This window comes from Pipra filicauda, unplaced genomic scaffold, assembly GCF_003945595.2.
Source record: "Pipra filicauda isolate LSUMZ 115617 unplaced genomic scaffold, ASM394559v2 scaffold30_size5312502_pilon, whole genome shotgun sequence".
NCBI lineage: Eukaryota > Metazoa > Chordata > Aves > Passeriformes > Pipridae > Pipra > Pipra filicauda.
In genome coordinates, this window is record NW_024104432.1 from 2,237,188 (window position 1) to 2,259,680 (window position 22,493).

The following is a 22,493-nucleotide window of genomic DNA, read 5'->3' on the forward strand; positions in this document are numbered from 1 at the left end:
CTGGAAAGATATTTTTAGGAATTATTTTGTAATTATTTACACATTATATGATTTTTAAATTTATTTATTTATTTATTTATGAAAAAGAAGTTGAAACAAATAAAGGACCAATCTTGAATCTGCATTTAGAAACCAGAATTCTCAGATGTAAAAAAAGTATCTTTTACATAAAGTCCTCAGGAACCACCTTTGATTCTGAATGCGCGTGTAACAATCAACACATGCTCCTGCATCACTTCTAAGAGGCTGTATTTGTCTGTTTCCAAAACAGTTAATCTTGGTGATCCCTCATAATAGAAAAATAGCTTTTTCTATTTTCCTTCTCCACATATGAAATGTGTGAAAAACAGCAAAACAAATTCATTAATCGTAAATGGAAGGAAGCCTCCATTGTAAGATCTCAGGCTACATAAAACCTGTAAATAACCATTACTTATTATATATGCATACATATATGCCTGCCTTGGAAGATCCAGAATTTGTCTGATCACACAAGCTGCACGACTGAACTACACATGAGCCAGATAAAATATTTAATTGTAGTACTGTAAATATTGAGTTTATCATGTTATGATAATCTCTAAAGTTATCTTAACTTCAGCTTCTTCCTACCTTTTAAGGCTGCAGGCAACCTTCCTTATTTATACTCTCTACTTACCAGCCAGGAATATGAAAAAAAAAATTACTACATTCCTTTTTGAGGGAGGCTTGCTACTGCTCTCATGGATGAATGCATTTGTATAGAGATTGAAAAGACAGGCAGCGGATGTGAGAGGAATCCACAACACCTGGTTCTCAGCCTTCCCTTCCCACTGTGCATTTTCCTGCCTGGACCAGGATCAATATCGTCATATATTTCACCAACAGTGCATCAAGGTCCCTAGAAAAACTGTGTTTTGGATGATTAAATAACTGCAAAGTGAAATTCTCTTAGAAATATTTTCTGCTGAGCTGGGATTAAAACAATCGTAATAACAAGAATTGTTCTGGTCAAATAATTTTGAAGCTTTAGATTGTATTAAGACAGTGTGAAATGCACAGTGATAACTTCATTATTCCCTCCCTCCAGTGCATATATCTGACTGGTCAAAACCAGGATATGACTATCTTAGAACAGATGATAATGGAGGTCTTTAATCTATGTGTTTCAAAGAGTAAAAACTCGGTATATATTGCCTATAAAACCAATTCATACTCCAGCTGGGAAAGCTCTAGCTGCTATCTTTGTCAAGCACTATGGATCCAAAGGTAGTTAGACCCTAGAAATAGAGGGAAGAAAACTTCTGGGCTGTGAATTGCTTACTTAGGTAGAAAGGGTGAAAATTATTTGATGCCGTGAAGTGATTTATTTGTTTATTCTCTGGATTTATTACGTAAAAAGAAATTCTTTATGTTCTATGAAGAGGCTGCAGGGAAAACTGGGAACTGAAGGATAACTCTTTTGTATGAAACTGAACTGAGGTGGTTCTGGAAGATGAGGGCAGGACTGACTGATTTACTGAGCTGACTGAGGGGTGTAGAAGCAGGACTAGGGTTGACATGAAGCAGTTTAAGTGTTTTTCTCAATCAACTATGGCACAATGAGAGGTAAATGTGGGAGCTGGTAAGCTACAGAGAGAAGGAGTGATTTAATGAGAGAGCAGGTAACAAGAGGTCAGAGAGGGAGAATTTATTTCCAGCACAGGAATATATTTTTCTGGAATAGACTTTGTTGATATTGAGAAAAACATCTACTCACCCACAAAGAACAGTGCTGTGCCTGAATCTACTAGCTCTTCTGGCTAATAGTGTGTATTTAACAGGAATCATCTGAAAAAAATTGCTTTGATATCATACTTAAATTCCTTAAATCATATTTAAATATAATATTTAAATTTCTTAAATGACAGACTGTTGACGACAATTCAAATCATGCAAAGTGCTTTGTAGGAATGGAAAGCTTTTGAAAGTGCTAACTACATGCAAATATTTCTTCTCTTTAGTGTTGCTTTTCATTTCTTTGACAATATAACCAGTGGGGATGTAGGGACCCCTAACTGACCTCCTTCTTGGGTATTCATATTGCAATGCCAATGTTTCCACTGGGCACTGGAACAACTTTGCACGGGGTCACAACTAAGGCTTTTAGAAGTTCTATGTTTTGCATTCCTTCTATAATTAAATATGCATAGATACACTGTTATGATGCTTTAAATGAACTGCTGTTTAAAACATTAAACACAGAAACTATGATGACGCTTATACCACTTTGTAATTTTCATTGACATTTAACCTAATTTACAATGACTGCTGCTTAGTCCGGGTGGATACTAAACTGCAGCTGTTCTTTAAACATTTTTCTGTTGCTGTAGAGTTGCTTCTAATTTGTTTGCCTTCCTTTCAAAGCACTGGCTCCCCTGTTAGGAAAAAAAAAAAGTGATTTGCTACAGTTAAAAGGCAGTTAGCTAAGAAGGTTACATAGAATTATTCAGCTTTGAATTTCATTTGCTGTGAAATGTTACTGCAATAGAATATGTTGCTGTTATCTTTAATTGGCAGGTACAGTTTGAAGAATTATGTATTTCATGTATTTCTTGTAGTTTTCTGACATAAAAAATATATTTGTCTTTTTAATTACAAATCTACTTTTTCACTCAAATATAAAATTTTGAGGGTATGTCAAAGATGTCTTGCCTGTTTCCTTAGATAAATTTTTATTTTCATTCTTTCTTTAATTTTTCTTCTAGATTGCTCAGGTCCCTCCTATTATTAAAATACCATAGAAAGGCACAGTAAAATTTCAACTGAAAACCTGGTGAGTTTGTGGACTTTAGATCAAACTAGGAGAAAGATAGTCAGACCTTAGAAAAATATTCATTACTGAGATTTGGTTTTCAAAAACAAATTACATAAAAATTCTTAATTTTTCCTTTTAGCAGAATGCTCTCTTGTTTTGACACTTTTAATTTCTTTCCAACAATCGATTACAAAAATATCAACAAACAGCATGACTTAACATAAGGAATTAGTATTTGATACTGTATACTCTATGAACTTTCATCATCCAACAAGACTACTTAAATTGCACTGAAGCTATATATGTGAGAGATAATATGCTGGACATATGATAAAGTTTTAACTCTGGTATTTCCTTGTCCTGAAGAATTTCTTTTGATAAATACTTTAGTGTTATGAAAATGGGGAAGAAGTTATGTCCTGTCCATGTAGATGCCTCCCAACAACTAACCCATGTAAGATTTCAACCCTTTGCTTAGAAAGCACTCTATAAAAAGGACCAGATCCTCAAATGTTAGTAAAACATCCAATTGTGTAAAAAAAACCTATATGCAAATTCTCCCCTCAGTTATGCACTGGGATCTGTGGTGTGTACATGACCCTATAACCATAAATTTGCACATAATGATAATAATATGTTAAAATTACAGGGGTCAAGTTTACTGGTAAGTAGTCAAAAGATGTATGTACAGAGCATAATGAATGTATACCATTTATATTGCTCAAGAAGAAGATGGGTAGAACAGATGAGGTGATAGTGGAAAATGTTAAGATCAAATTTCTCATCTGCATTCTTTAAAGCCAGAAGGAGTTATGCTCCCTGATGGACTGTACATACAGGAAAAACACCTAAGTTATCCCCACCTTTCAACTTTTACTTACACCTAAGATAACCCAAATTTGAGTCTATTAAAGCATATAGATTGCACATGAAAACACGGAACAATATTTTCTTTCATTATTTTTTCTTATATAAGCACATGGACAGCTTTAGATATGGCTTTCAAATTGGACTGCTAATGTTTATTTCCCCTGTTGGAGACATTCGAATGCACTTTCTAAAATGATGTCTTACCTTCACAGCAAGGATGTGTATGCGGCTAAGTTTGTATCAAGAACAGATGAAGGAGTACACCTTATAAGAAGCATCACAGGCTTTTTGTTTGATGTCTGCAGCTATTCCTATGAGAATTATTTTTAATTATGCATTACTAATAATAGTGGTCCCAAAAATTTCCAAGGAAGAAAAATTGCATGAAAGCAGTGATATACTTTGGATAGTACCTTATTCTTGTGTGAGTATGGACTCTAGTTGTTCAGGGTTTTTTTGATGTACAAAAGTACTTCAAGAGCACAGTCCTTAAAATATACTGTGGTGGATGCCAGGTGCCCACCAAAGATGCTCTATCAGTCCCCTCTGCAACTGGATAGGGATAGGAAATATAACTAAAAGCTCATTCATTGAAATAAGAACAGAGAGAGATCACTCACCACTTACAGTGGTCACAGAACAACTGAAGTGAGCAAGCCCCTTTGGAGATCATCTACTCCAGTCCCTGCTCAAAGCAGGATCATCTAGAGTAGGTTTCTTAGGGCCGTGTCCAGTTGTGTTTTGAATATCACCTAGGACAGAGATGCCTCAAGGTCTTCGGCCAGCTTGATCTGAGTATTCTACTGCTTTCACAGTAAACAAAACGTTTTTCTTGTGTTTAAATGAATTTTTTTATGCAGCAACCTGTGAATGTGGTCTTGGTTTGGAGACCTTAAAATGAGAGGGAAAGAAAGGATTGCTTGCAAAAGAACAAACCCCCTTTTTTGAGGGGAACATGGTCTGTGGAGTCTTGGTTTGCCCCTGTTATATTATAAATGCAAAAATCTGAAGAAAGGGGTCAAGCGCTCCACTGTTACCTGGGAGCACAAGAAGATCTTGTGAAATAGAAAGCTCTTTCTTAAAGAAAAGTGTAAATATGACCCCTAAGGGATTCAATTCACTCCATGGCTGAAGCAGTTTGATGCACCAAGTATGGGAGGTGTAACACTAGAAGCTTGAGCTGCAGTGAGTAAACAAAAAACAGAATTCATAATGATATGGTATGACACAAACTGCCTTCAGAGAGCTGATTTTCAGGCTGTGGCTTGCTTTCTTGAGCAATGACTTTCATTTCTGAGACTCAGGTAGCTCACCTAATCCAAAACATGGTGTAAAACCCCACTTCAGTGACTTTATCTTGCAAATAATAGTAGGAATTGATATGGCAGTATGAGTAAACTCATCACTTCATGGATAAGTACCTGAGAAAAGCATCATTTCAACACCACTTACCATCTGAATTAATAATTAGGACAGAAGGGACAGGAAAGGAAATTAAACATTCAAGTGGATAGAGCATTTAAAATCAACATAAGTTCTAAGTTCTACTCATCTTGTTTATTTATTTGAAAATTTTCTACTGTCCATTATAATTCTAAACATCCAAGAAAAGTTTGGGATGTAAAAATTATTTCAAAAGAATACTATTAAGAGGTTTCTAAGGGAAGAGCTCGGTGCATTACATAAATCAGCAAGCACATCATAAAGAAGAAATGGTCAAACAGTTTGCACCAAATATGTATTTCCAGGCAGAAAGGAATTTTTTTGCCACTTCTGTACAAGTGCAACTGAAATATGCCTGGATTTATATTCAAAGATTACCAAGGTTTTGTCTACAAAGAAAAAGCCCAAGTTTGGTACTTGGTTTTCAACTACAAGTTGAATTCTTACAGTGTAAACATAATTAAAAAATATTTGTTCTTCCAGTTTTCTTTAAAATTAACCATAATGCCTTTTCCTATCCAACTCCACTTACAGACATAATCACAGAATCACAGAATATATTGAGTTGGAAGGGACCGACAGGGATCATCGATTCCAAATCCTGGCCCTGCACAGGACCATCCCCAAGAGTCACACCATGTGCCTGAGAGCACTGCCCAAACACTTGAACTCTGTCAGGCTTGGTGCTGTGATCACTTCCCTGGGGACCCTGTTCCAGTGCCCAACCACTCTCTAGGGGAAGAACCTCTTTCTAACATCCAGCATAAACCATCCCTGACACATCTTCGGGCCATTCCCTTGGGTCCTGTCACTGGTAACCACAAAGAAGAGATCAGTGCCTGCCTCTCCTCTTCCCCTCACAAGGAAGTTGTGAACTGTGATGAGGTCTCCCCTGAGTCTCCTCTTCTCCAGACTGAACAGACCAAGTGACCTCAATCACTCCTCATACAGCTTCCCCTCAAGGCCTTTCACCATCTTTGTTGACCTCCTTTGGACACTCTTTAAGAGCTTAATATCTCTTTTACATTGTGGTGCCCAAAACTGCACACAATATTCCAGGTGAAGCTGCACCAGTGCAGAGAAGAGCAGGACAATCTCTTCCCTCGACCAGCTGGCGATGCTTTGCCTGATGCCCCCAGGACACTGTTGGCCCTCCTGGCTGCCAGGGCACTGCTGACTCATATTCAACTTGCCATCGACCAGGACCCCCAGGTCCCTTACTGTGGCACTGCTTTCCAATATCTCATTCCCTAGTCTGTCAATATATCCAGGGTTGCCCCATCCCAGGTGCAGAATCCGACACTTTCCCTTGTTGAACTTCATATAGTTGGTGATTGCCCAATCCTTTGATTTGTTGAGATGTCTCTGCAGGGCCTCCCTGCCTTCAAGGGAGCGAAGAGCTTCTCCCAGTTTTGTATCATCTGCAAACTTGCTTAGTATCCCTTCCAGTCCTGTGTCCAAGTCAGTAATGAAGATGTTGAAGAGCACAGGGCCCAAGATGAAAGCCTGTGGAACCCCACTAGTGGCAGGTCACCAGTCTGATGTCATCCCATTCACTGTCACCCTCTGTGCTTGACCCATGAGCCAGTCACTCACTCACCACATGATGTGCTTATCCAGCTGTGTGCTAGACATCATGTCCAGAAGGATACTGCGAGAGACACTGAAAGTCAAAAAGATAACATCACCTGACTTTCCCTGATCAACTAGGTGGTTTAGCTTGTCATAAAAGGAAATCAAGTTTGATAAGCAGGACTTTCCTCTCATGAAGCCATACTGTCTGTGACTAAAGACTAGATTGTCTTTCAGGTGTTTTTCAATACCTCTCAGAAAAATCTTCTCCATAACTTTACCAGGGAGTGAAGTGAGACTGATAGGCTTGTAGTTTCTGGGGTCCTCCTTCTTACCTTTCTTGAAAACTGGGACAACATTCACATCTTCCAGTCAGCTGGGACCTCTCTGAATTCCCAAGACCACTCAAAAATCATCAAGATGAGTTTTGCAATGACATCAGCCAGCTCTTTAAACATTCTGGGATGAATCCCATCAGGCCCCATAGATTTATAGGGATCCAGCTGGAGCAGCAGATCCTGCACAAGTTCAGGGTCAACTGGGAGTTGATCATTCTCACAATCATGGTCCTCCAGCTCAGGGCGCTGAGACCCCCTTGGTCCCTCATCTGTGTTGAACACAGAGGCAAAGAAAGTGTTAAACACCTCTTCCTTGTCTCTGTCCCTGTTTGTGAGGTGACCATCTTTATCCTCTAATAGGTTGATGATATTTCTATACTGCCTATTGTCATTAATGTATTTGAAAAATCTCTTTTTATTGTCCCCCATATTTCTGTCCGGGTTCAACTCCAATCGAGCTTTGGCAATACAAATTGTCTCCCTACAGCAGCAAGCAGCATCTCTGTATTCTTCCTGTGTCACTTGACCTTGCTTCCACTGCCATACACCTCCCTTTTTGGTTTATTTCCAAGAGAAGATTTCTGCTCAGGCAAAAGCCAGCATGCTTGCAATTTCATTGGAATATGAATATAAATAAGAGAAAACACTGCTTTTTATTTTTATGCAATATACCTTTGCACTAGGGTTGTGAGAAAAGTTCTTTCAGTTTCTGCAGGCAATTTTTCTTCTGCTACATGCATATTGCTGTGTACACTACCATAGGTAGTTGTTGAAAATGGATAATGACTAATATTCTTAAGGGTAGTAGAATTATGCAAATGAATTGGTTTTATTTATTGATTGATACAGCAGAGTTATAAATAATATTTTATGATATCCACCTCTGGTTTACCAAATCATATGAGATCCCTTAAAGACAAATACATCTTATGAGAAAGATAAATAGTGTCTTACTCACACTACTTTTTGATAGCTAGTTCTTTCTCTGGCACAACTCCTTTTTTTCCTCCAAAGATAGAGCAGGAAAAGAAAGTGTTTAAGGTTAAATGGAATGAGACAAAAAATTTGGTTGCTTTGATTTTGTCATTGGAAAAAGTTGGAAAGCAAAAAAATAAAAAAAAAAAAAGAGAAGAAGAATGGAGGTAGGAAGGAAAAAAGGCTAACACTTCTATATTCTAATTCCAACAAGGATACGCAAACCTTTCTAAGAATAAAATGTAAAAAAATAGTTTTCACTCTCATATTCTTGATTTTTTTACTTGTCCTTTTTAAAAAAAAGTAGGAAAGTAAAAATTCCAAATGGTGTTTCTAGTTGTATTTTCATTCAAAAGATGGGAAAAAAATGCATTTCAAACTCCAATATTTGTTTAAGGAAATTAAAAAAAAATGCTAGAGAAAGCTACTGTTTGAATGAAGTACTTCTCCAAATAACTGTTAATAAAAATATGTATTCTGGAGAAAAAAATTGACAGTTATGCTTATTGAAAAATACCATTTTTAACAATTTTCTCTTTTTTTAGTTTTATTTAGAATATAATTTGAGTTTTCTTTTCATGTATTTTTTTTTTATGAATAGTTAGTGTTTTTAGGAAAAAAAGCCTTAAATCTTATTTGTGAAGTTTACTTTTGCCAATAAAACCTTCCCATATGTTTTTTTCTTATAACAGAAAAGAAGTACCACTATGTCCACTGTGCTATTCTCAGAGGTGTAGTCCTCACTGAATTTTCTTTGCACTACTTTATCATCCTTGGGTTCAATGGAACTTAAATGGTTCGTGTGTGCTTTGGGGACCACCTGCTTTGGTATTTTGTTGAACTAAAGCATAAACAAATAGAATTGACATCAGCAGATTAAGGAGAATGATTAATAAAACTCATGCTTACACACGTAATAGAGAAAGGGAAGATTTCTGGGACTTAAAGTGAAATATAACTACAGGAAAAAACTCAAGTTTGTTAGAAGAATAACACACACTGAAGTTGTATTTTGAGAAAATAATCACAGTGGACTTTGTATGAATATAGTGAAAATCTGGTGAAATTCACCTTAGGACAGTGTGGATAAGTCCAACGATATACATTACAGGTACATTTTAAAGACAATACAAGGGTCACTTTCTCATAGTTCCACCTCTGATCCTTGCAATGTCCACGAAGTACACTTTGCAGTACAAGAGAAGATGCAGAGAACAAAAGGATCACTGGTACGAAATGAAGATGAGAGAAAAAGACAATCTTGTTTAGATGCTGAAACATGGGTCTGGATTCTATATCTAGTGATCACACTTGACTTTTTTGCCCTGTATTAGCAAAGCAGCTAAGTAGATTGGATCCAGGATAATAGTTATGCAGTATAGTAATTACTATAAGAAGAAATTTTTTGCTAGAAAGTTCTTTTTTTCTTATAATTCCTTTTTAAAAAATTGACTTCAGAAATTCTAAGTACTGAAATATCATTTCTGATGGCAATTTGTTTTTTTTTTCTTTTCAGCTAGAAAATAGCTGAAAATATGGAGATCAGATGTTTTCACTTTCCCTTAATCTTACAATTATTTGCCAAACTTTTGTAAAAACTCTTATAACATAGTGTTATGATTTAACTCCAGCTTTTTTTTGGAAAAAGAAAGGTAAAACTCATGGCTTGCAATAAGAACAGTTTGGCAATTGAAATAAAATATAATAGTAACGGTGGTTATGAGTATGATGATGATGAAAAGGGAGACAACAAAAAGATAGAGGAGTAAAATCCAAGAGAAACAAATCGTGAACAATGCAATTTCTCACCACCCACTGACTGATGCCCAGCCCATCCCCAGGCAGCAACTGGTACCTCCTGGAAAACTCCTCCCAGTTTATATACTGAGCATGACACTCTATGATATGGAGTAACATCTCTCTGGCCAGTTCAGGTCAGCTGCCCTGGCCATGCTCTCTTCCAGCTTCTTGTGCACCTGCTTTCTGGCAGAGCAAAGGAAACTGAAAAGTCCTTGATTTAGAGTAAGCACTGCTTAGCAACAACTATAAGTTGTTATCAATATTATTCTAGTAGTAAATTCAAAACCTACAGCCCTGTAGCAGCTACTAGGAAGGAAATTACCTCTATCCCAGCAAAAACCAGAACACCTAGAAATTGCATCCTCTGGTAAGTATTTTTTCTGAATATTTACAAAGTTACACTACTTATCTCTTTAATGCATAGACAAGCTCAGAAAACTTGTAGAATTTCCCATAGTTATACAATTCCTGGAAGTAAAGACCCACTGAAGAATTTACAACACTGCTTGCTTCAATCCATTTTAGACTCTTAGGAATATGTTTCAAAGGTAATGAGTGGATTTAGCTCCCTTTGACTTCAAAAACTGGCAGCAGATTTTTTGTCTTAGAACAACAGATTTAGTACAGTCTTATTTAAATCTGAATTGGGGAGATGCATTATAGTCAGGCAGACTAGAAATAGTTGGGTAGAAATAGAAATAGATATAGTTTGCCGAGCAGCAAATGTTGTTAACAATGTGGTACATCATGACAAGAAAATGGAAGGTGAAGTAAAGCCAGGAAAAGCTCAATCTATATTGAATGCAGACTTCAAGTTCACTTGAAGGTCAAAAAGAGATAAGACAAAAAAAAACATGGCACAGACACATAATGCTGCCTTTACCCTTTCTGTTTATATTCTGATGATTTGGGGATAAAGCTAGGCAGATCCGTCAGGATGAATGACTTTTGGATTTTGATTTCAAGAAAGTGCCCTTGTGGAAGCCTGCAGAAGAGTAAATTAATGGAAAGAAATGCTTGAAGATGTTAAAGCATTCTATGTAAGCTTTTTGTAGTTACAATTTAAACGGTCAGTTATGGCTTTCCTCAGTCAAAACTGCAGTACACGTATACAGTTTACATTTAATTCCACTGGAAGAATTTGTAGTTTACTGCAAAGCTGTTTATCACCTAATCAAAATTTCCAAAATTAATTTAAGTGTATTTAAAATCTTGGACTTGTCTTTTCTCCAGTGAGCCAGTAATTTATTATGTCTTGGTCTTGAAGCTCAAAAGACATTAGATTTCAGTATATGGATATGATGTACTGAAACACCATGATAACGTTTCAAAGAATGTATGCACCTTCTAGAACCAGGTAAATACTTTTATATCCAAATGCTTTTCACAGAGATATGGGGTGTCCCTTTAAATCACATATACTCTCTTTTAGCTTATTTACCATGAAGATGCAAGCAATCTTTTTTTTCCCCTTAGGAGATATTAGCCTACTATTCTCATACCTGCTTTTAAAACTGGTAGTGAAAATATCATTTCCAGAGATATACTGGGTTCTGTCCCTCTCACCCAGCTTCATACATCTGCAGTTTATTATGTGTACATACTAGCTAGTAACCCAATGGTCTCTTCAAGGTCAATGGAAAGCAATATCCAGTGATTCATCTGACCTATTTTAATCATCTATTTTAGGATGAGATGACTCATGTTTTAAAAGTGCCAATTTTACTCCACTCACTGTGAAAAAGTCTTGACAACTAGCTAACATGAAAATATCTGTACTGCTGTCTATATTTGTTATCTCACAAATGTCATTCTATGTGTCTATCTTCAGAAGTCTCTGATTTCCCCATCCTTTATTTATAAAAAATCTAGTCATCCAATCAGTGAGCCAAAATAGAATTGTATAGCACTGCTGAATATGCATATACCGTAAGTATCAACTACTTAGTAGCATATTTTAAACAATCTCCGTGGAAGAAATTTCCATGGTGGGCTGGATTCAGCAAGTAATTTCTGAATAGAGAGAGACAGAAATTTCATTCAGGATAAAGTGTTTTGGTAAAGAATACGATTGGTGCTAATATAACTAAAAAGGTACACCCCTCCCTTTCCTATGAATGTGTGTAGTTATGTTACTGTGAAAGCGTTGGAAAAAAATATGCATATAACTTCTACTGCTTTGATAAGGCTGAGGTGCTTTGTATCTTCATAATAATATCTAACAGTGGAAACAGTGTTGCCTATGAAACCCATCCTGAACACTGTTGATATTTAATATGTGATAAGTACAAAAATTGTTGGACAATTTGTAAAAAATGCAGTCATTAAACATTATGATAACTGGTTACATACTGTAAAAGGTGGAATGCTGCAGATGAGTTGGCCTTTTCATGCCTTCCTTTCTGCATTTAATGAATGTGACATTTAGTATAATGATAACACTTATCTTTTTGAATTTTCATCAGGAATGTGGGAAACCAGTGCAAAGACTTTGAAACCTAACACCTTACTCTATGTATCAAAATCATATGTCAGTGCCTCAGATATTATTTAATCAAACCTAATTCTCATAAAGTATCCCAGTTGTTGCCATATTTACTATTGTTATTCATTAAAAAACCCTACTATTGATGAGTATAGATTGTTCATAGAGTACTATATTTCTCTCTGAATATCAAAATTCAGTAACAGCTGAAACTCACTTTTGTGTTTTTTCAAGCATAATCCTAATGTTTAACAGTGTTAAACTCTACTGAAGCATGTATGAGCATATGAGTAGAGAGTTTGTGAAAGCAGTTTTTTTTTCAGGCTTCACTGCAAGTGTAACTAACCAATTAACTGTAAACTAATGATAGCCGCCAATTTTGCAGGGATTTAGAAGTGTGATATAGCTTTATAACATATAGCAATTAATTTTAGAAACAAGAAAATTTTCTCCTACACCTTATTGTTTGTTTTACGTGTCTAGTAGGTTAATTGCATGGTTGATTAAGAAAGGACAAAGTTATTAATATCTTAATCTAAATGAACTGTGTTTTTGTAGGAGCTATCAACATCCCAAACCAAGCCAGGCAGTAAGCAATATAGTTAGCAGTATGGATGAAAGGGATCTGGCCCTTCAGCCTGTGTCTTGGACAGTGTAGATACTGCCAAGTGTTCTGTCTTAAAAATTGTAGCTTTTTACAGTGGTCAGCTGAATTCACCATCTGTATGAACTGCCTTGTGATTTCTACCTTTAATTGTCTTAATTTAAGAAGTTAAATACTTTACTAGATTTTCTGTTATTTTGGTGGAAGGCTAAAGAAAGGATTATCAAGAGTAGCTTCATCTTGCTATAGGATGGAGTTGGATTAATTTTTTTTCTTGTGCTAGTCTGTTACTGGATTTGTAATCTAATTCTTTGCTTTCATAGCATGCAAAGGACTTTTGAACACTGTAAATGCACAGTTACCTTCTTGTAATTTTTTTCAAAAATTGAAACTGCATGTAATTACTTGTGTTTTATGAGTTTTTACTTCTGACTCAGTCCTGCAAAAGTTGGGAAACTCCCAAGAAGTGCTAAGCATGTCCAGGGTCTAAAAAAATCAGTGGTAGTGGAGGTCCCTCACTGGATTACGATATCATTTAAAATCAGATCTTCAGTGAGCCATGGATTTACCATTTAAATCAGATACACTTGTGAAACTTGATACCCTCTGCCTTGTTTTAGTAGCTTTGGATGTACACAGATAGTGCTCAACAGCACCATATATAAAATATATAGTCTGCATTATTTATCATGATTTGCATTCTTCTTATTGACTAGCAGCGTAATTGAATTCACCAGACAAAAGACACAAGAAATTAAGGATGGCAAAGCTACACTATTAAGTGCTTTGTAATGATGAGTTAAGGAATTACGCATCGCAAATACACTGTTACTTAGGAGGAAATGCAAATATGTCTAAGAAGTTATTTAATATCTAATTTATGATGTTTTTCTCAGCTATAATTGCATTCTAATTTTCTAATTAATTTTAGGAGGGATACTCATGGGGATACCTACTTATTAGTGAATTTTAAGATACATAATTTTTCCTTGAATGAACATCATAGAATCTTTAAAAAAACCCAGAGCATAGAGTTATAAATAGCAGCATGTTGAAATAAAAAAAATAAATTTTTTAGTCATATAAAGGTGTGTTTTTTTTTTGTTTGTTTTTTTTTTTTTTTTTTTTTTTTTTTTTTTTTTTTTTTTTTTTTTTTTTAAGAATATGTTCTCTGAAACATTAGCAAATGTAAACATCTGTAAAAAAAGTCACTGACATTTTACCTGTCACCATAAAAATTTTCAAGCTGAGGAATATGTTGCATACTTGTTCACTGCAATTTGTCAAAATACCTTGAGAATGACAGATATTTGGTGTCAAAAGAACCACAGACTCACAAAATCTGCAGAGCTGGAAGAGACTGACAAGGATCATTGAGTCCTATTCTTAGCCCTGCGCAGTACCATCCCCAACAGTCACACCATGTGCCTGAGAGTATCATCCAAATATTTCTTGAACACTTGTCAGGCTTGGTGCTATACCACTTCCCTAGAGAGCCTTTTTGTAATATCCAACCTAAGCCTCTGCTGACACAACTTCAGGACATTCCCTCATGTCCTGTCACTGGTCACTACAGAGAAGAGATCAGTGCCTGCCCCTCCTCTTCCCCTCACGAGAAAGTGTTCTCCAGACTAAACAGACCAAGTGCCCTCAGCTGCTCCTCATATGGCTTCCCCTCAAGGCCCCTCATCATATTTTGTCCTCCTTTGGACACTCTCTGAGCTTAATATCTCTTTTACATTGTGGTGCCCAAAACTGCACAATATTCAAGGTGAGGTTGCACCAGTGCAGAGCAGAGTGGGACAATCACCTCCCTCAGATGGCAATGGTGTACCTGATGCCCCCAGGACACTGTTGGCCCTCCTGGGAAGGATTTTAGAAAATGTGTTTCAAAGGCTTTTGTTTTCAGAGGTCCTGAAAGCAGCTGCTGTCAACTGGATCGTGCACGCTCTGAAATGCTGACAATCTATGTTTTACACTTTAGTAACAACCTGAAATCAGACACAGAAATAGAAGTAGAATAACCAGGCACCTGTAAATGTAGCTCCTTGCCCTGCGAACAGATTTGCATTCACCTATGCAAATTCCTGAAAACACAGTTGGTTTTTACACAGGTGTTCATTACAAATTCTCTAGTACAATAGAATATAATGTCAATAGAATATAATGTCAATAGTGCCTCAAAAATATAAATTAGTTAAGACCCACGAGAGCTAACTATTTCACTAACTAATTATAAAATATAACACCATGCTTTTTCCATAGTTCTGTATCTGCAATATATCAAGTTGAGAGATTGGTATATCTTTTGATCACTCATATTTCAATTCATTAAAAACCCCCAAAGTTTTATAAAAAAATATCACCAATATTTTAGAGAAACAGACTGTATTTGACTGCTTTTCTGTGTTTTGTTTTTTTTACTTATGGCTACTTAAAAATACAGGGGAATTTTTATTGTCTAACATTATCTACCCCCATTTCAGTATTAAATAGATACTACATCGCATATATGAGAATTATTCTTGCCTCTAGATCAATTTTGTTTGTTACTTTCTTTTCTATTAAAAAAGTAATAAAAAATTTTTTTAACTTCAGTCTTCTCTCAGTAGAAGAGAGAAGAATTACTTAAAAAAAGTAATTTTATTCTTTATATGCTTCTCTAAGGAAAAAGAAATTCATAACTCTTGATAATTTACTGCATTGATTTTCTATTAATAAAGTAACAAAATCAGCAAAATACTATGTAATAATTTGGTAGATTAGAATTATTACAACATTAACTGGATATAGCAAATTATTAAGCAACTAACTCACTCTTGGACTTATTTGTTAGAGTAGATTTCATTAGTAAGTATAACACAAGAAAAACAAAGGAATCATATTGTTCAACCTAGCTATAAAATTAAACGGTCTTTATGTTCCTCAGCTTATAAAATGCTATCCCCAAATATAGTCTGATCTCCTTAAAAGACTCCCTGTTTTTTACATTTTGGCAACTATTGTAAAACATTTGGAGCAAAAACATATATGTTCCTAGGATTTGTGTTTTTATCTACTTTAAATAGTTGTCTGTTTAGGGTCCAGCTCTGCTTCTGTGGCTTCCTGATGAAGAGCAGAGAGATACGACCAAGCACAATAAAGCAGTTATTTCTCATTTCTGTTGCTTAAAGGGAGCGTGTCCGTGCTAACAGACTTTTGGAATGAAGTGAGTCCTCTTACTCTTTACTCCTTACAACTAGTAGTTTGACCCCAACTCCATACTCTAGAGCTCAATGCAAAAGAATCAGAGCACATAGAGCTCTCAAAAACCTTTTTCCTTCCTCGTGAACAAGAGCCAACATCTGTTAGGACTTCAGTCTGAATTTTGGACAGATACTGTACTAAGCTTTCAGGATGATAGTCATCTGTCAACATAGCAATTAAGTGCTCATAAAACTGGTGATCCCATCCTTGAAAACAGTAAAATGTCCCTTGAATATCAACCCTGCTCAATATTCTTGATCATTCCACATTGATGATGTCTACTGATCATAGAATCATAGAATCATAGAATCAACCAGGTTGGAAAAGACCTCCGAGATCATCAAGTCCAACCCTTGATCCAACACTGCTGTGGTTACTAGACCGTGGCACTAAGTGTCACATCCAGTCTCACCTTAAAAACCTCCAGGGATGGGGAATCCACCACCTCACCGGGCAGCCCATTCCAATGTCTGATTACTCTCTCTATAAAAAATATCTTCCTAATATTCAACCTAAACTTCCCCTGGCGGAGCTTAAGACCATGCCCTCTTGTCCTACTGCTGGTTGCCCGGGAGAAGAGACTGACACTCACCGATACTTAGGACATAGAGCAGTTTGATGACCTCTGCCTTCCTCTGTGTATATTTTTTTTCTCCCTTCATCTGTCTCCAGCTGATTAAAAATATGGACCCATGAGTGGAATTCTTTAGAATAGGTTACATTACGTGAAGGTTAAAAGGGAATAGTTGCTTTATGTTGGAAAAAAAATGCTGAGGGAAATTATTTGCTTCATGGAAGTGGGTTCTCCATAGGGCTCATACTAGGATAAGGAATGTATAAGGTCTGACAGCTTTTACAGAGTGAAGTGGTCTTGAGTAGCCCACAATATTTTTATTATTATTTTCACAACTACAGATGACAGTCAGTGAAGACAACCACAAATAACACCTGAGTGGACATATGGGTGGAGAGCCCCTTTGGTCCTGCAAAAATACAGTCGAAGCACGGATATGTTTTAATTTTATTTCTTTTTATTATTCTGAATACTACACTGAATAAAGAGTATGATAATGCTGCTGACAACGGTGAACACTCCTTGGGACTCTTTTTGTCTGTAGAGTGCTTATCAGTCAAGAAAGGAAAATCAACAGTAGAAAAGGAAAACAATAAAAATAAATTTTCAGTCTTGTTATACCTCTTTTGCAGGAGCAGACAATACAAAATATAAATGTTCAAGTCAATAGCTAGGTTGCTTTTGGGAGTTGCATTGTTCCTTCCTCACCCCTTTGTTTTTGTATATGTCAAATTAGTGTAAAAGCTTCCTGGACCATAAATTTTGTATTGCATTTATATATCATTCACTTACTTTAAAATAAAAATTTGGATGAATGAATTCTGGAAACTGCTGGAGTAGTTTGAAGAAAACTTAAATTTATTTCCTTGAAGCAGCATAAAAGTTTAATTTTCTGTGATTCTCAGGATCACATACTTAGAGGTGACCTGAAGTAACAGGAAGGTACATGAGCATCTGCTAAAAACTGTGAGTTGAATTTGGTAAAACGCATACAAATCTGCAAAAGAGCAGAACAAGCAGAATTGCAGATGTACAATTTCAGAAATGAGGAAAATCAAGAAATAATGAAGGAGGTTATTGCACAGCAGACCATGCTGAGACCAGTAGGGCAAAGCACCTGAGCTGATCTCTCCCCACAAAGACCAGCCTAAGCAACTATGTAAAGAGAAATCATCGTGTAGGCAGAATCCACTCAGCAGAGCTTCCCATAAACACAACTTTGTCATTGCTGCCATACTTTGTACTTCCTCAGGGTGATGGTTTCCTTGGATGCTGAGCTGAAGAGAGGAACTGGATGCTGCTGTGATAACCATTTATCTTAACAGGTGGTACTGAGGCAAAAGAGGCAGTAAAATGCAGTAAACCCTATACCATCTCTTTTTCCTGTGCAGATTATCTGTGACAAAGCACTCAGACAGACTAGGGCCAACAAAGCTATAGAAAGGTAGGGCAACATGCCAAACAATTTTCTGGGCACGGGCAAAAAATAAAGGGTCACGAAATCCTTCTAGGACGATCAGTTATTCTGTTCTCCTGGGAAGAAAGTGAATCTGGGGAAAAATGAGGAATTTGGTTTTTTTTCCATCATTCCTGGGTTTTGTTATTCACTCAAAACTGTCAATTATTTTTATTATACGTCCTTCTCAGAGCAAGTGGGAGCCTGAGCAGACAGTCTCATCCTTGCCTTAGCTGCTGTTCCAACAAGGTCAAAGCATTCTCACTGGCATACATTCCTTACAGACACGTCATGACAGCAAAACATCTCCTTTAGCTAAAGTTATCATCTATTCCTTACAGCAATGTGTTTGTTGCTGGCTTCTCATTGGAATGGGATTCTCTCAAACTGTGACGTCTAACAGAAGTAAAGGTCAAATGTAAAATCTTGCTCTCATAGCTAGCCCTTATGGCTTACTCTAACTTCACATCTATGTTTCTAAGAATGAGAGAAACATTACAGATAGGTTCTGATCCTCACCTCCCAGAAAGATGATATATTGAGGCCTTATTCCATTATGGTGGTGTCCTTTTTCTTGTGCTTTTCCTCCACCATAAAAATGAAGCAGGGGGAAAAAAAGGGTGCAGGGTTGGCCTGACCAGAGGAAAAGCTGAAAATCTGTGCCTCCTACTTTTCAGACCCTGATAGTCTTGATGTGAAACTTCTAAAAATCAGAACCATTTCAGTTCTGCATATCAACCAGAGATATAAATACACAAACTGCTTGTCCCAATGTGATATGGTGGAGGTAAAAAAGTCAGAAGTGACGAAGAGTATGGGCATACTATCTAAACACAAAATAGCATAGCCAGACTGGATTAGAAAGGAAATACAAATTGTAATGAACCTTTCCCCCACAGATGTAGGAAGTCCAGCAACTAGATACTGTTAGCATTTATTTTCATTTCCAAAGCTTAGCAAATGGATTTAGTGTATCAAGTTTGCTCTTCAGCATCTTGACCAAAAGCTGCTTTAACTGCACAGTCATGGTGTATTTAGCACAGTTTATCATCTCTGTTTCCACAGATTTCTCTGTTCATATTCTGAGTCCTGCAGAAACTAGTATTACACAGTTAATGGAAAGTCTTGTCACAGAACTGATGCAGCAATAATCACTTACAGAAGTGAACAGTGAATCCATGTGGCCCTGCTTTAGGAGACTGACTTAGATTTAAGGACCACTGGAGCTAACAGGATGTAGTTGTACTGTTGAAGAGGAAAACCTGTGGATTAAATTTCTGTTTTCTGCAAATGTTATGCAGATGACACCCGGTTACGCTATAAAAGTTGTGCCATGTAATACATCAGTCAGGAATACAGCATTTGTTCTAGATGCCAGTAATATCCACTACTCTTCTCTAGGGAAAACTCTGCTAGGTTAACAAAATCTCTTTATCCAGTTTAATTAAAGGTTTACTCTGGCAATCTTAGGTACTTAAAATGCTTTGCTAATTGCTACTTGAACAAAATGAACTATTTACAAATTATCATTCTTGAAGAAAGCATGGAAATTGTAACTATCTGCTCCAATTTTATTCCTGACAAATGCTCAGTTGAGATCTTGCAAAACTTTTAAACATGTATTTATAAGTAAATGTAATAGCAGTTAGAGACTTCAAAGACATATTCTCAAAAAGATTTAATGTGAAAAAATATTATTGGGGTAGAATTAGTATCACCTAAATTTAGCTATGTGAATATTCTCTACCTAGTAAGTTAGTCTTTGGATTTTTCTGTAATCAATGGTAACAGGCAGGCAAGTCCAAAGGTTATTAGTCTTGATTGTATTAGACATTTTAAGTTTGGAATTGCCTCTTTGAGAGGTGACTCCAAAGGGGGTCTAGATAATGAACTTAGACTTAATGCCCAACTCTTCCAAAGCTAAGTGAAATGAATCTCATCCTTCATTTCCACATAATAATAGATGCAATCATTACAATAGCTCCATTTTCACAAACACCCACAATTCATTACAAGACAAAGGCATAAGCATGTTATTATTAATATAATTATTCTGGATAAAACATAACTATACACTTCAAATAAATGGGAGCAGTTTATTTTCTCATATTTTTTTTAATTGCAGCCCTTAATGTACTCAACTATTCCTCATTCTAACATAAGAATATTTTGTATTACAACTTCTCTACCTGAAACACTGCTTGTTCCTGGTTTTCATTATGTTCTTCACCTCCGTTTGTCCTCCTATCAGTAAAGTTGTTTTGCTTCCTTCCTTAAGAACTAAGATACATCTTTCCATGCCCCACTGTATGTCCTGAAGTTGCACCCTGCCTTCTTGGTGCAGCCTTGTAAGTTATCAACATCAGTAAAACTTCATCAAAACCTCCTTGGGTGAAATCCTGGTTTGTTATGGAAGCCACTTGTAAAATTTCACTTGAAAAGGTCTTCAATGGGACAATATGTACCTCTGTTTGTGAAGACATCCTTGTCAAACATTTAGACTTCTACCAATCACTCACCTAGTCTGAATTTCTCTCTTTAGAATGCTAAGGTGCTCAAAACTTCACTCACTTCTCAGGGCTTAACTCAAACAGGAAAATTTAAGCATGCACTTGGTTATTCTGGTAATGAGCATCTTGGTGATATAAATAGCAAAACATAAATTATTACTAGAGTAGTATTTTCTTTGTTTCTAAACAAGTCTAACTCCATAATATTAAAGCAGCCTTATTCACATAATGTGTTTCACTCTGTACATCCTTTGTTACATACTACATAACTGACTACTTTTAAAACAACATTATTCTAGAGTAATATGGGAATTGAATGCTTTAAAAAAAGAATAAAACAAGTTCTCCAAGTCTTATAATGTTGACTGTTTCTTTTCTTTGTTCCTTCATCGTTGCTCTGGTGATAGAATTTGCTGATCTTAGATTGTCCTTGTTTTCAAAGGCACAGATGTTCAGTTTTTCCATAAAAAAGCCATCGTAAACCTGTTTACCCTTCAGTTTCCACCTTTAAAAAATAAAAGCTGTTAAGGATTCTCCACTTTGCAATAACTCCCTTTTGCAAAGCTAAGTTACTTAACAACTGCAAAATATGCAGAGATCCTTCTGTAGAAGATGCTATGATGTGGAAGGAGCCGAATGATATTATAATGCTTACAAATGCAGAGAACTGGGAATGGGAACAAATTCAGCAGTTTGGGTGACAGGTCATTTGCAAACAGAATGTGAGGGAGGAGGAGGTCTCTGGGGAATAATTTAGTTCATTGTCTGAAGATTTATACCTGCTGGTGACACCAGCTGAATAGGTTTGTTCTATACGAAAATAGGAGTTGATCTACTATATGACTTTTTAAAATTCTTTCAAGTCTTTATTTCAGAGAGAGATGTTATCTGGTTAATGCACACACTGCTGTAGCAGAATGGGGTTGTGCATTTGGAATATGCTGGTTTAGGGCAATTGCATCATTATTGTGACAAGTTCTTGTGACAGGCACATTATTGTGGCATTATTAATAATGTTTGTTACAATAATGTGCTTTGGTTTTGTGTGAACCAAGGGATTTGGAACTGGATGTCGTGCTAGACCTGCTATAGAAGACAATAATCAAACCAATAGAAAGTCCTAGAGAGATACCTCATGATTTATTCTGTCTTGGAATGCTTATATTCTTATAGGCATTGGCAGATTTTCATGATCATTCTAACGGTTCCGAAACAACTTTTCAAATTTTTTTAATGGTCTGATAATAGAATATTTTAATAGGATTTTTTCCTCCTGTCATTCAGTATTTTTTTCTCCAGATGCTGGTAACAATGTAAGCCCGGGGTAAATATTGTATGTTGCTTTGTGCATTTCGGTGTTTAACATTGTACAAAAAACACTGTCTGATATAGTTGTGCAGAAAACGTCTTCCTATTAATATGAACTCTGTAAAAATCCCTGCCTTATTCTTGCACAGCTCAGTTTTATATTAAATAACCTGACTTTCTCATAAATGGGATTTGTGGAACTAAACTTCTGACTAGTTCTCACTGTGTCACTACTCTCAGGAGAGATGCAGCTGCCACTCTGAAGCATAAATGCTGCATGAGAATCCCCATAAGAGTATTTAAAATATTATGCAAAAATGAAGGAAACACCTTGCTTATTACTTGGCAAAGTTCTTTCTGTCTGTCCTTTCAGTGGCAAGTCTATCTTTCCCTTCTATCAAACTTTCATCCAGTTTCATTGAAAATAGTTCCCTTTGATAGGTAAGGGATAATGTAAAGTGAGTAATAGAGAATAAGAAATTGGAGAAGCACACCAGCTCATCCTTATCCAGTAAAATTAACAGAATATAAAGATT

General features: G+C 36.2%; 1 long non-coding RNA gene across 1 annotated transcript in view; it reads left to right on the plus strand.

Annotated features, from left to right (window-relative positions):
- Positions 1 to 22,493, plus strand: part of LOC120323667 — a 56,286-nt gene that overhangs the window by 32,812 nt on the left and 981 nt on the right. The gene's annotated exons all lie outside the window — the stretch shown is intronic.